At 55.5% G+C, this 14,803-nt stretch overlaps 1 long non-coding RNA gene across 5 annotated transcripts; it reads left to right on the top strand.

The window, feature by feature from the left end:
* The first annotated feature begins 253 nt into the window (after positions 1 to 253).
* On the top strand, positions 254 to 7,268 carry LOC132244795 (uncharacterized). 5 transcript variants are annotated; one of them, XR_009456568.1, is made up of 7 exons: positions 254 to 901; positions 1,301 to 1,820; positions 2,036 to 2,103; positions 2,275 to 2,302; positions 2,550 to 3,436; positions 3,615 to 3,833; positions 4,560 to 7,268. It is a non-coding gene; the product is annotated as an uncharacterized LOC132244795 (long non-coding RNA). The 5 variants fall into 5 exon arrangements; XR_009456567.1 differs by having other exon boundaries at positions 2,036 to 2,648; positions 2,998 to 3,436; XR_009456565.1 differs by having other exon boundaries at positions 2,036 to 3,074; positions 3,234 to 3,436.
* The last annotated feature ends 7,535 nt before the right edge of the window (positions 7,269 to 14,803 follow it).

Raw genomic sequence — 14,803 nt, 5'->3', positions numbered from 1 at the left:
AGCTAGTAATTTCCTTTATTCATTAGTTAGATTCTTTGTTGTTTAGTTAGTTGATTAGGTTTTTAGATAGTTAGTTATTTAGGTAGCTGTTGTCCAGTTACATCTCCGGGTGTCAGATGCCAGCGCCGGTTGGGGCTGTGAGTGCCCTTTCTCACTCAGCCATGGGGGCAGCACTGGGGACATGGCGCGGGCCCGGTATGGGGACTTTTGGGAGATGTGGCAAGCTGTGAGCAGGGGCTCAGGCTGCGCCAGGGCCCAGCACTCGGCCCCGGGTGTCGTCCCTGCTCTCGGCAGTCCGGCTCCTCTTTCCCTCCAGCTCAGGGCTGTGTTTCTTTGCAAATGCTCCAGCGGGAGAACCTGCCCCTGATACAACGGCGCTCTAGCAACATGTTTGAGACCTGGGGACCGTGCACCCATGGGAGCGACGAGGGCTGGGCAGCGCGAGAGGCTACAGGGCTGTGTGGCCTCCCGTCCCGGCAGGGTTTGGCTTGCAGGCCAAGCCCACGCTGTCCCACCTCCAATCTGGACACCCCTGACCCGTGCCTCCTGCTCCATCTGTCACCCCCTGCTCTTCACCAGCAAATTCCCTGGGGATGGGCAACAGGACCGTGCCCCATGGGCTCCTCATGCTGGGCCAGGTCCTGGCCCTGCAGCCCCTGCCCATGCCCCAGCCCTGGGAGTCTTCCCCCTGCCAATGGCCCTGCTGCCCTCTGCTCCCTTGCAAGGTGGGGCCCACACGGGCTCTGGGATCCCCATCCTAAAAGTGGTGCTCAGTCCCACCCAGCCTGATGCTCAGCCCTCATGTCTCCTCAGCACCAGATGCCAGCTTGGGTGCAAAATAGGTTCTGCCCCCCATTAAAGGATCCCCACCTTCCCCTCCATTGGGGAGACCCTGCACCCGGTGAGTTTGGGTCCGGCATAAGCTGTGGAGGGACTTGGGCGCTTGCATGGGGAGTGCGTAAGGTCTCTGCATGAAGGCACCTCGCGCTCCCTCCTCACCTCCTTTCCCAGGGCACCGAGCTGATCCAGCCAGCAGACCCCTCCCCAGCCTTACTGCTTTGCATCCCCTTGCCCCCAGCACCCACCCCCTGCCAGGGGCATTTGCATCCCAGGGGACCTGCCACGTCCATGGGGTCTGTCCCCACCCTGCTCCCTGGAGGGACTCCCACCCGACCCCAATGGAGGAAGGCCCTGCCCTTGCAGCGCGCAGGACTCCTGGCAGGTGCCCCCACATGTTACATCGCAGAGGGGCTGGTTGCCCTGCTCCGTGGCTGATGTGTGGCCCCTTGTCTCCCCACAGGGCTGGGAGCTGTGCTGGGGGCAAGCGACGTGAGGGGCCAGACGTGGCCACCGCACCTCCCCGCTGCCGTGAGTCTTTCCCCTGCCTGGGGAGTGGGACGGGTGGGTCTGTGGGTGGGGGTCTCGCCACAGGTGCCCTGTGCCCCTCCCAGCCCCACGCAGCACACAGGACCCTGGGGACAGTCTCCGTCTCCTGCCAACTCCAGGGGCCCTCCAAGGAGAAGGGAGGGTGTTGGGGTCATCCCTCAATCACAGGGACAGTCCTTCTCCAGTCCAAGTGTCTGGGGGGACCTGGGACCTGGAGGTGGGAGGTGGGGACTCCCCTGGGACAGGGGGGAACAACCAAGCCCTGGGATCCCCAGGGCCCAGCTCTAGGAGCCCTGCCCGGCCCCGGGGCTCGGGAGGCCACCAGCCCTGCATCATGGGGAGATGGGACCTCACTGCCCAAGGGAGCCCATCGCCCCAGACGCACTTTCTTTCCCCAGGAGCTGAAAGGCCCCTGCGGGTACCGGCACCAGCAGGTGAGTGGGTTCCAGTGGGGCGGGGGGCTGTGAGGAGACCATGTGGGCTAGGTGATGGCTGCATGGCGGGGTGGACCAGAGGGACAATCCTGGGGTTGGGGGATGGAGGACAAAGGCAGGGACAGAGGGACAGATGGGGCAAGAGGTGGCTCCATCGCAGACAGATGGGCAGTGGCGTGAGGCCTCTCTAACCTGCACGGTCTCCTTTGCTGCAGCTGGAGCTGAAGGTGCTGCGGGCCCACCTGGCAGCCCAGGAACAGGACACAGAGGTACTCCTGTCCCGGTAGGTGTGGGGCTGGGAGGGACCGGGCTGTTCCCGGGGTGTGGCGCAGGGCTTGGGGCTGAACCCAGGGCCCGTCCCTGCTTCTGCGCGACTCTCTCTTTGGGGAAGGGCTGTTTTGTGGGACGGCGTCGTCAGTCTCCCTGAGCCCAAAAATGTGTTTTGTCACCACAGTGCTTGGCAAAGGGAAGAGGAGCTCCTGGTGAGTTTGGTGGGGCTGAGGCCGGCAGGGCCGTGGGGCAAGGGAGGGAGCAGGCTGAGGCTGAGCTTGGCCAGCTGGGTAAATCCAAGAGGATGTGAAAGCAGGGAACAGAGTCCTGGCACCTTGCATGTGGGGACAGGTGGGGCCTGGCTGGTGCCTCAGGCTGTGTCGCTGTTGGGTGCTGAGGCCTGATATGCTCGGTGCAGCCATGGGCATGATGTGATGGGCTGGGGCGATTCTGGTGCAGACTCAAGTGGAGGAGCTCAGGAGGGAGAATTGCGCCCTGGTGCTGGCCCTCCAGGGGCAGAGGAAGTAGGGCCATGACATGGAGGACCGCCCCATGGAGGTGAGCCTGCCCTGTATGCCCCTGCCCAGGGAGAGGGGGAGTGTGTGTGTGCCTGTGTGTGCCCAGGGAAGGCTGTGCCCCACTGTACCAGGCCTGCACTCGAGGGGCCGGGTGCTGCCCTGGCTCTGTGGGTGGAGGTCTTGTGTGTGCAGTGCTGGGCACCATGTGAGCCTTGCGGGTGTCACACTGTAGGACTGGTGGGGTGATAGGTCTGTGCTGCACCGACCTCCCCTGCTTCATGGATGGCTGTCCCCTGCCATAGCCGCCCCCCATCCTCTGCCAGGGGCCAGCTCTGGGCCAGGGGCTTGCATTTTGTCCTCACTGCCGTATGCTTTCTCCTTTGCAACAGCCTCCCGTGGAGGGGACAGCGGAGGTGTGCTGCCCAGCCTGGGAGGCATAAGTGGGGCACAGAGAGGGGAGTGTGAGGTGCGGGGCCCTCATGGGTAACTCATGGGCGGTGGGGCAGGCTCTGCAGTGCTGCAAGTGGTGCTTCTCACATCTTGGGGGCTTGTTCCTTCCCGGGTGCTGGCGGGGATGAATTCAGTCTGGGATCCATTTCTGACCAGTTCCTTTCTGTGCAATCAGGAGCATTAGCACCCACCAGGACAAGGGGGCAGGGTCCCAAGTGCATGCTGGGACCCAGACCATCCTTCCCCCAAGACCAGAAGCCAGCACCCAGGCAGAGGGCCCCCACCTGGTGCACACCAGCACCCAAACCAGGGCCCTCTGCCTGGGTGATGTGGGTGCACAGAGGCTCGCTGTCCAAATCCAGGAGGACACAGGGAGAGGTATGGTGCTTTTCATGTTGTCAGGGTATGGGGGCACTGGGGGTGTCACACACAGTGTTTCCACTGCAGGGCAGGCTGGCGGGGCTGGGATCCAGGGTGTTTGCAGGTCGGGGAGGGCCTGTTGGTCTTGAATTCAGTCCATGACCCATCTCTGAGCAGTTGCTTCTTGTGCAATCAGGTGGAAACGCCCCTCCAAGATCATGGAGCAGGGGACACAGACCGCTCCTCTTCCCCCTACAATGGAGGCCAGCACCCAGGCAGAGGGCCCTAGACACGGGGACACCTCCACCCAGTGTAGGGCCCTCTGCCTGGTAGATGTGGGCTGTGACCCCCCGCCACACTTGTCAGTGAAGACAATTGAATTTCAAGGTCCAAAAAAACCGGGACAGCGTGAAAGGTACGATGCTTTCCCTAGTTTGTTTTGCCTTTTTTAAAAAATGTTTTCTGTTCCAAGACATATGAGCCAGATCCAAGAGTTAGTCCAGTTGTGTCTATGCAGATGGCAGGCAGGAACCAGGGCTAGGCGCAGGCAGCATAGGGAGGAAGGGAGATGGATGTGATAGGACGCCCAGGGCTGGTCCCTGGTGCGGAGGCAGCGATGGAGAGAGGGGAGGCCTGGGCATGGGGTGGCGGCAGTGGCCGGAGCCTGGTGGTTTGGGGTGAATGCGAGGTGACCAGTGTCTCTGCCTCCCACCCCCAGGCCTGACACTGGCGGAGGGGAGGAGGGGAAGGTCGGGGGCAGCCAGAAGCTGAGTGTCCCCCCTGCACCCCAGCCAGCCCCAGGCCTGAGGGGCTGCCCCTCCACCAGCCCACATGATGACCGGGTGCCCCCTGCCTCCAGGCCGCTCAGGATGACCTGTCCTGCCTCCGCCAGGGCCCTAGTGCCCCGGACAGACCGGCTATCTCCTGAGTTGGCCCCTCATTGCCCACCTCTGGGCCCTAAGGTTTGAGCTCAGCGCTATGGTCCAGGCCAGGCCTGCTGGGACAGAAACCCCGCTGAGCCACGTTCAGAGCCACATCCTGCTCCCTGCTGGGGAGATGCTCCTTTACCCCGTGGTTGTTCCCGGGGGTGAGCGGAGGAGCCGCACACTGAACTTTCCCTGACTCTGCCCTTCTCCCGCAGGTTCCAGCTCACCTGGCTGCTCCCCTGCTGCTTCACCCAACGGAGGTGAAGCCCTGCACTCCTCCCCTCCCCGCCCACCCCTGTTGTCCCCTCCCTACGTCCATCGTCCCCTGCCTGATCTGGGATGGGCCCAACTGGACTGGCTGACGTGTGGAAGAGAGACGTATTGGTTCTGTGACATGATTCTCTTCTCCTGATGCCAAGAGGAACCCCTCTCCAGGAAACCTCTGGATTGCAGGGTCTGACCCAAGACTGGGAGGAGATGGCTGCTCTCCACAGTATGCTCTCCCTGCACAATAAGCAGGGCGAGGGACTGGAGTCTCCAGTAACTTGCATAGGTTGTCTCACTGCACCAGGGCAGCTTTGGCTTTCACAAGCAGCTTTGAAGGTCCAGTCATCAGTTGGGATGCCTCTGTCCCTGCAGATAGCCCTTGACATTCCGAGCGCTTTCGAAGCCAAGCCCCAAGTGTCTTCCATGGGAGAAAGACGCAAAATCGCCCCAAGCCTTCCAACAGATGAATGAGTCTGAAATGTGGTGTTGCACTTCCATGGTACTTGTAAGATCCTAGAAAGACCAGCAATGAACTGCAGCATACCACAAGTACCTGAAGACTGGGGTTGTGAAGGGAGCAAGAAAATGGCAGGTTTTGTGACATGCACAAGGGAGAACCCAGATGTGATTTACTTGCCTAGTGTGCTGGTGTGGGAAATATGCTAAGATGCATGCCAGCTGTGGGGTTCCCTCCTGGGGAGCTGCCTTTCCTTCAGGAACCTGTGCAAAACACCAGCCTGCCAAGAACAAGACTACCCAGCTAATCTGTCATCGTTACGGCGGTGCCAAACTCTGCCTGCAAATGCGTGCGAGTAGTTCCCGTCACTTGTCTCTAATTGTGATCTAGTCATCTTTCCCATTTATAGCTGTTTCCACTGTTTTCAGATGCCTGTTTTCTTGCTGGGCTTGCCAGTTTTTGGAGGATGGCCTGCAGCTTTAGACCATTTGTCTGATGGTGTTGTGACATAACATCAGTACATTAGGCCAAATTTAGTGCTGCTGTGCAAGACCACCATCACGTCCCAGGACAGGTGTGCCTGCGTGACATTCTTTGGCCCTGAAATCATTCTGCAGTTGGTAAAATCCTCAGGGCTGTTCAGAACAGGATGAGCAAGCCTCTGTTTTCATAATCCTTGTATGCTTCTGGCATCCCATGGGTACAGCCTGGAAGTCTGTAGAGCTCCTTAGCTCAAGTGTCTTCTCACAGTTACAATCCACCTCTATTTGTCTCTCACCTGAGATGCTAGTACTGTCCAGTAGAAAGATGATGTCATTATCCATAAGAGTCTGCCATAGTTTAAGTCACAAGTGCTAGCTGTACTATCAATTATTATCTGATCTGTACATGCTAGTTGTAGACATGGATGCGCCACATTACATCAGATATATTCTAACCCTATGTTTCTATTCAGCGATATGCCTTCATCTAATACTGCAATTTCTGTCAGGCCTTGTGAGCTGAGCAGTCACTTTTTGGGTGGGAGCCCAAGGATGCCTATATACTGTAGGAAGCAGTCTTGGTAATTCAGTCGGCGGCAGTCCTAGTAAGCAGGGTTGACCTAGGTGCCCTTCATGGTGCCAGGGGGCATTGAGCTGCTGTTGTGAATTGTGGAGCTGAGCTACCACCTGTGTGGCCATTAAAGAGCTTTTGCCGGTTTACGTGAGAGTAACCCCCATGCCATGGCCAGGCTCTGCTTTGGGTAACTACAGTCTGAAACCTGGGTCCCCCAGGAGTTTCAGTTTGATGCAACATCCTTTTTCCCTTATTGTCCCTTGTCGCTGAGCTTTGTATCATTGCAGTTGGCTGCATCCACAGGGGCAATGGTAGCTCGCCAGTAGGTGATGCGATTCATGTCTGAAGTTGGTGAGCCCATATCATCCTGAAAATGATTTGGGATGAACAACAGCTGTTTAATTGTAAAGCTCTGCCCAGTGCCCCGAGTTTTCAAGATGACTTCCTCTGGGATTCGTGCACAGAACCCACATCTCGCGTCAGAGACAAACTGCAGGCCTATAATGACACTGCCATGGAAGAGGTTTACCCTTTTGTGTTTTTCAGCTCAGTTATAAGTATAAAAAGATCCAGGCAAGCATTGTGTCCTTTTACCACAGATAACTGTCCCCTTAGTCAGGGAATGCGTCACACACTCAGCTGAAAAAAAAGAGTACTGTTTAAAATGATATCCAGTAGATTTGAATTAGAAAAATAGATTTGTACTAGAAAACCCAATAGATTTTTATTAGAAAAATGCACCCCAGAAAGTTAACTTGTTTTCCCTCTATTTTTATGCTTTTATGCCTTTGTTTATGTAAAGGGTCCTTGGCATAGGTGAAGGTTGCTGGCTTGAGAAGTTGGGGGCCAGGAGAGGCGGGCTGGTCAGCTGAGCAGCCACGTTTCACTTTTGGCTTGGAATGGTTTTTATTTGACAAGGCAAAAATATGCTGTCGCAGGGCACCTCGGTGCCTGCTCCTAGAGAGTGGAAACTGCCAGGGAGAGAGAGAGCGAGCCCTGGCAGGACATAACGAGCCCAGCTGTGGGTTGTCAGGGATAGAGCACCGCTGCGGGTTGCCGGGGCATCTAGGGAGGGCCAGCTGTCTGCAGGAGGCAGGGCCTGGTCCTTATAAAGCCCAGGGCTGAGGCCAGGCTGAGCAGCCGGAGGGGCAGGGGCAGGGGCAGGGGCAGGGGCTGGGGCTGGGGCTGGGGCTGGGGCTGGGGCTGGGGCTGGGGCTGGGGCAGGGGCAGGGGCAGGGGCTGGGGCTCCTGGAGCTAGGATGCGAGCATTACAGGAACCGCTCTAGCTGGGTGAAGGATGGCAGCCTGGAGAGGTTTGAGCACCATGGTTCTGCCAGGAGGCTTTGTGTTTGAGTTATAGCCAGGAGGCTCGAGTTTATGTTCGGCTTTGATATTACACCGGTGGTTTGGGTGAGGCTATAGTAGTAGGAGGAGGCTTCATAGGGACCCACAGGGGGTGGGACCCTGGCGCCAGTGAGGGCGCAGTATTCTAAGGGGGAACCCCAGTGGTATGGGAACCCCGGCACCAGTGAGGGCACAACTTGCGGGGTGCGTAGACCCCAGCCCCAGAGAGGGGCGGCTTTGAGAAGCCCCAGCACGGGCACGACAAGCCCCAGAGGGGGGGCAGTGTTATTAGGAAGCCCAATAGGGGCCCAGCGAGCCCTAGAGAGGGGGCAATATTATTAGGAAGCCCAGTGCGGGCGCAGGGAGCCTCTGAAGAAGGACTAGTGCGGCAATAAACCCCGGAGCAGGGTGGTGCGCTGCGGTTGCCCCCAGCGAGAGGGGGTAGTGGCGCGGTGAGCCCTGGGAGAAGGGGGTAGCAGTGCGGTGGGCCCGAGAGTCAGGGGGTGTTGCCGAGAAGTCCCCAGAGTGGGCGCAGAGAGCCCCAGACAGGGGGCTGTATTTTAGAAGTCCGAGTTCGGGCGACATTGCAGGGAAAGCCCCAGGAGGGGGCACTATTGTAAAGGCCCCAGACAGGGGGCAACACTATAGAGAAGGCCCCAGAAAGGGGCAACATTACAGGGAGGCCCCGAGTGGGCTCAGAGAGCCCAAGAGAGGGCAGTACAGCAGAGGAGGCCCCAGAGAGCGGGCGAGAGTACGTAGAGGAGGCCCGAGAGACAGGCAGTATATATAGAGAGAGAGACATACCAGCGTCTATCCCATCAGCGAGGCTTGGGGCGTGGTATTAGGGGTTGGTAGGAGCCACGCGTAGCCCATAAGGCTAGGGTGCCTGGACAGCACCCAGTATACACGGAGACCCCTGGTGGGTCCAGGAGAACGCAGGGACGGAGGTCCCAGCTAACCGTGCCTAGGAGATGTAAGGCAGCCTCCCAATATATACTGAACATGAAAGACGTGGTGGGCGAGAATAGAGGGTGCCCTTGGGCCAAATAGGCATGGAGAGGGGGCCTTAAGGAGACCACAGCCCTCCTGGAGGACCCCGCCGTGACATATGCGATGAATAAAATAAAGGCACATGTGGTGCTGTCGAGGGGATCTGATGGGGCAGTTGTTTTTATTTCAGTAGGCTGCAGTCCTGCCTCAGACCCTGCCCGTCATTGCCTCTCCAAGCTCCTGGGATAAGGGCAAAGTCAGTGAAGTGTATAGGAGTGCATCTTGGTCCCCCTAACCTCTATGGGAAATTTTCTTTTGACTCTGTAAAAACATGACCTTTGGGTTTGTCCTCAAACAAAATCAGTCCCTTCTCCAGTTCCTGCCCAGGATTGTCTCTGAACCCTCCTGCAGATAACCTGGGCCTTCCTGCGCTGTTGCATGTGAGGGCAGGCTGGGCAGCTTGCTGGGAAAACCTGCAAGGCCAGACACTGGGCACAGCACAGGTAAGTGAAGGAAGACCTGCTGTTCTGGATCAGCACATGAGAGCTCAGGTGGCTCTGCTTGTACGTGCTGGGCCGATATACCGCACATCCGGTCCTTCTCAGCTGGTTGATATGATCACTGCACATCTGCCATAATAAACTCCTGCAAGTGTTTGCAGCCATGTCATTTGCACCCGTGTCGTTTTATTGGCTGGTGGAGGGCCTGGGGGCAGAAACAGGTAATCTGGTGGCCACGCCAGACAAGAAAGCAGATATTTTCAACAGTTTCTTTGCCTCTGTTTTCCTGAACAGGGACCAGGATATCCCACCTACCAGATGTAGGGACAATCTTGGGGATAGCTTTATCAAGCCTTCAGTCAGTGCAGATGTAGTTAGGGATCTTCTGGAAGGGCTTAAATCTGCAGGTCCAGATGCCCTCCACCCAACGGTGTTGAGGGAGTTGTCATCGCGGAGCCTTTGGCCTGGCTGTTTGAGCATTCATGGTCATCTGGCCAGGTGCCGAGGGATTGGGAAATGGCTAATGTTGTCCTATTTTTAAGAAGGGGAGGAAGGAGGACCCAAGTAATTATAGGCCAGTAAGCCTCACCTTGGTGCTCGGGAAGCTCTTGGAGAGAATCATCAAGGAGCACATCTGTGGGGGCCAGCAGGGGAGATCATGCTCAGGGGCAATCAGCATGGCTTCACCAAAGGCAGGTCCTGCCAGACCAACCCTGATTGCCTTTTATGACCAAGTAACTAAATCCTTGGATGATGGTGTCATTGTGGACGTAGTCTTTCTGGACTTGAAGAAGGTCTTTGACACTCTCTCACCCCATTCTCATCTATAAATTAAGTGACTGTGCATTGATGCATGCACAGTTGGATGGGTAAAACATTGGCTGATGGGGCGCACCTAGAGAGTAGTGGTGGACGAGTTGTACTCAAACTGGTAGATGTGAGCAGTGGGGTACCCCAGGGCTTGGTCTTTGGGCCCGCACTGATGGGGTAATAAGTAAAGGGCCTATGTGGTTCTTACTTTCAGGAAGCAGAAGGAGGAACGGGGTAATTATAGGCTGGTTAGTCTCACCTCTCTCCTTGGCAAGACCTTTGAGAATATTGTTAAGAATCCCATTTGTGAGGGACCAGCAGGTAAAATAATGGTAAGGGGCAATCACCATGGGTTTATAGCAGGGAGATCCTGCCTGACTAGCCTGGTTTCATTTTATGACCAGGTCACAAAATGCTTGGCTGAAGGAAGAGAGGTAGATGTTATTTACTTAGATTTTAAAAAGGCCTTTGACACAGTGTCACAGCCAATTCTGATAAATAAACTAAACAGTTGCACTGTAGGTTATTACACAGTTCGGTGGGTAGAAAATTGGCTTATGGGACACCCCCAGAGAGCGGTGGTGGCCGGGTCAGTTTCTACCTGGAGAAATGTGGGCAACGGAGCCCCCAAGGCACTGTCCTGGGACCAGTACTGGGGCCCAGACCATCCTGCCCCCAAGACCAGAAGCCAGCATCCAGGCAGAGGGCCCCCACCTGGTGCACGCCAGCACCCAAACCAGGGCCCTCTGCCTGGGTGACGTGGGCACGCAGACAGAGGCTCGCCGCTGTCCAATTCCGGGAGGACACAGGGAGAGGTATGGTGCTTTTCATACTGTCAGTGTGTGGGGGAACTGGGGGTGTCGCACGCAGCGTTCCTGCTGCAGGACAGGCTGGCAGGGCTGGGAGCAGGGGTGCAGAGAGGCTGCTCCTGGCAGGGGAAACATCATGTATCTGGGTCCAGGAAGGCAGTTTTCCTTAAGTGTTTCAGGGGGAAACTGTTCTTCTGGTGTGGTTTAGTACCTGCCAAGGTGTTGGGGCTTAAAGCCCACTTTATAGAAATGGGAGGCTCCTCCCTTGCATGCTTCTGTGGTCATATGGCTGAGGGCAGGCAAAACTTGGGGGCATCCAACCCCCAAGCCTCTGGGCTTGGGCCTGCACGTAGGATAACTGCCAAAAGACTTTGGAAATATCTGAAGCCCTTGGTGAGGGTGGAGGATGTTTGCCGGTGTAGGGCCACTAATGGGTCTGGGCTGACTCGCTGATCTGTACTTCATTTGGCTGATTTGGCTTGGAATATAAAAACATTCTTTAAAAAAGAAAGTGTGCCTCAAAGAATGCTAAAGCGGTTTTGTTGACATGGCCTTTTGCCACAGCTAGCCAGCGCGGCAATGGCTTTTCTCATGCTAAACGCTTCCTGCCATTTTTGTTGGGATCTTTCTGCTTTGTAAAGAAATGGACCATATCTACATCCTAAGTTAGGCCTAGGGCCAGGGAGCCAAGGTGCTGTGGAATTGTCCACATATAGACAGGCCCCCAACCAAAAATATTAAGACAACTGTGTCCTAGAGAAGGCAGGCAGCCTGAGTCTCATTTCCTCCCTTACTGTGTTCCCTGTATCATGGAGCCATGCAGGTGCTTTCCCTAGCCTTGGTGTAAGGCAGAGCAATATCCAAGCTATAGTAAGTGAATGAGCTGCTTCCAAAGGCTCCCCTAGACCCAGGACAGAAGGTCTTGCCTACAGCATAGGAGATTCAGTGGGAGCGTCTACACGTGCCTTTCGGGGGCAAAACTCCTGGGTGCATGTGTGCAAGCACATCCAGATGACAGCACACTGAGCCAAGTCACAGCAGCACTAGCTGGCAGGGCCAACCCGGCTCTGGGGCACCTGGCACTGGGCACCAGGGCCCTGACTCTACCCCTGCTGCCAGCCCCAGCCCTACCCCAAGCACTCATGTGTGAGCAGGGCCAGGAGGAGCAGGGCCCAGACCAGGGCGGTCATGGTGCACTGGTTCTGAGCACCCTAGTGTTGCACAAATGCTAGTTTCGTGCCCCTGGAGGCTTGTCCAATTTACCTCAAGGAGAGAGTCACACACTCAGGCTGGGTCCAACTCGAGTTTATTGTTTGCAAACAAGTTCGACAGAGGAGCTCAGCTGCTCAAAGCAAAGTCGACCCCGAGCCGTGCCCGAGGTTCCATTTTTATAGCTAACATGAACAATAGATTCCAGCGTGGCAATTTGTAATTGGTTACATTTTTCTGCAAAGTTTAGTACATGCGTAGTCCTAACACGGAACTGCGGCAAAAAGGCCTGCCGCATGCGCAGTTCAAAGAGGAACTGCAGCAAAATTAATGCCTTTTAGTAACCTTGTATCTTGGTGTAACTCTAGGGCAATGAGCAAGTATGATGGTTGTAACATGAGTTATGTGCAGAGCAAGAGTTAATTTGTGTGTTCCAACAGGAGGCCTTGAGACTTATCATAAGCGAGCGTTTAGCCAGACTGTTCCTTATTATGACACTGCTTTTCTACTGTAGGAAAAAAAGCAGTTCACAGTTTAACCATTAGACCTTGTGCAGTTTGCACAAAGGATCATGAAACATTTTTACCACACTAGGGCAGGATCGAACTAAGCAGGATCAAACTGGGATTTTCCTAGAGGGAGTGTGCCAGGGCCAGGCCAGGGGAGGCTGGGACAGGTGAGAGGGCACGTGTACCTATCTGTCCCTGGGCTTACCCTCCCTGTCCCTGCTGGGGAAGCCTGGGCAAGTTCTTTTGGATTCGCCATCACGCTCCTTTGGATGTGAGCACAGTTTGTGGTATATGGCATGTACCTTCAAGGGGCAGCAATGGGACCACCCAGTCTCTCGCTGTGATGCCCTGCGGGTGCAGTTTGTGGTGGTGGGTAGTTGTAGTTCTCCCTACATGATGTAAGCATGTGAGTTGATGACTCCTGTTGCTAATCAAGACAAAGCTGTTTCCCACCCCACCAGTCTCTGCTGAATGGTTACTTGAGCAGGACCCCAAAGGCATGGAGGTCTGAGTGAGTCCCCCATCCCTGGGAGCCAATGGCATATAACAAACCACTGGGAATGAGTGGTCATTCCTTAAGAAGATGATCCTCCAAGCCCAAAGGGTGACAGCCCCAATGCGAATCAAAGGGGGCAAGAGTGCTCAAAAGCCCCCATGGCTCACCAAAGGCATTCAGGAGCATCTGAAAGCTAAAAAGGAGGGCTACACCCAGTGGAAGGGAGGGGCCATCACCAAGGAGGATTACACCTCCATTGCTCGATACTGTAGCGGGGCTGTTAGGAAGGCCAAGACGGAGACAGAACTAGCAAACCCAGATCAAAGATAAGAATTAGTCCTCTTTTAAATACATACTGGGTAGAAGACGGTACCAGGTAACGTGGGGCCCCTGCAGGACACGCTTGGCAATCTGGTGCTTGCACCAGATGATAAAGCTGACCTCTTTAACAAATTCTTTGCCTCCATTTCTCTGAGCAGGGACTGGGACATCCCCCCACTGGGATCCCGGGTGGACTCAGGAGAGGCACTGCCAGGCCTAGGGTCAGGGAGGACCAAGTTAGGGAATTTCTGGAGGGGCTGCACATGTTCAAAGCAGCAGGTCCAGAAGATCTCTGCCCCAGAGTGCTGAGGGAATTAGCAGGGGTCATTGCGGGAGCCCTGGCACAGCTTTACGAGCACTCGTGGTGCTCTGGCCAGGTGCCAGAGGATTGGAAAAGGGCCAATGTGGTCCCCATTTTCAAAAAAGGAAGGAAGGAGGACCCAGGAAACTAGAGGCCCATTAGTCTTACCTTGGTCCTCAGGACGCTCTTATCCAGGAGCACATCTGTGAGGGACCAGTAGGGGAGATTATGCTTAAGGGCAACCAACATGGGTTCATTACAGGTAGATGCTGTCAGACCAACCTGGTTGCCTTCTATGTCCAAGTCACAAAATCCTTGGACGCAGGTGTCATAGTGGACATAGTCTTTCTGGACTTTAGGAAGGCCTTCGACACTGACTCTCACCCCATTCTCATCCAAAAATTAAGCGACTGTGGCATTGATGCCTGCACAGTCAGGTGGGTCGCAAATTGGCTAGAGGGACCGCACCCAGAGAGTGGTGGAGGACGGGTCATTTTCAACCTGGAGGGACGTGGGCAGTGGGGTCCCCCAGGACTCGGTCCTCAGGCCCGCACTGTTCAACATCTTCATCAGCAACTTGGACAAGGGGGTGAAAAGCACCTTGTTCAAATTTGCAGAGGAGACCTGGGACCTGGAGCTGGGAGGTGGGGACTTACCTGAGACAGGTGGTAACAACCAACCGCTGGGATCCCCAGGGCCCAGCTCTAGGAGCCCTGCCTGGCCCCAGGGCTTGGGGGGCCGCCAGCCCTGCATCATGGGGAGATGGGAACTCACTGCACAGAGGTCTGAGTCAGTCCCCCATCCCGGGGACCCAGTGGCATAGAGCAAACACTATAAGGTGTCACAAGTGACTTGTCTCTTGGAGGAGTCATCAGCAGCCTGATTAAGGGGCTTAAGCTTGTCGTTCAAAGAGAAAAAATGGAGCATTTCAAACCTCCCCCAGATTTTTCCTTTGCTGGAAATCTTGGGGAGAATTGGAGGAGATGGGAACAGAAGCTTAGGTTACACCTTGCAGTCACAAAGGCTGAGGAAGAGGCAGAGGATTATAAAATTGCAGCCAGGCTTCACTGCATTGGGATAAAGTCCTAGGTATTTACGACAGTATACAGGGCGTGTTTGCAGACTCTAATAACAAAACCCTTCCAGAGGTGATGGCAGCATTCGAGAACTACTGCCAACCTGGGAAAAACCCTGTCTTTGAAAGGTAGCAGTTCTGGCAACTTAGGTACAATGGGATGCGGAAGGATAGATGATTTTGTTTCAGAGCTCAGAAGCAGAGCACAGCATTGTGAATTTGCACTTGCTGAGGATGTTACGTTGAGGGACTAAATTATCTTCAGCATAACTTCCTGCAAACTCAAAGAAAAGCTGCTGGAAACCCCTCCATCAC

Source organism: Alligator mississippiensis, chromosome 14 (assembly GCF_030867095.1).
Source record: "Alligator mississippiensis isolate rAllMis1 chromosome 14, rAllMis1, whole genome shotgun sequence".
Lineage (NCBI taxonomy): Eukaryota > Metazoa > Chordata > Crocodylia > Alligatoridae > Alligator > Alligator mississippiensis.
This window is presented reverse-complemented; position numbering and strand designations above follow the sequence as displayed.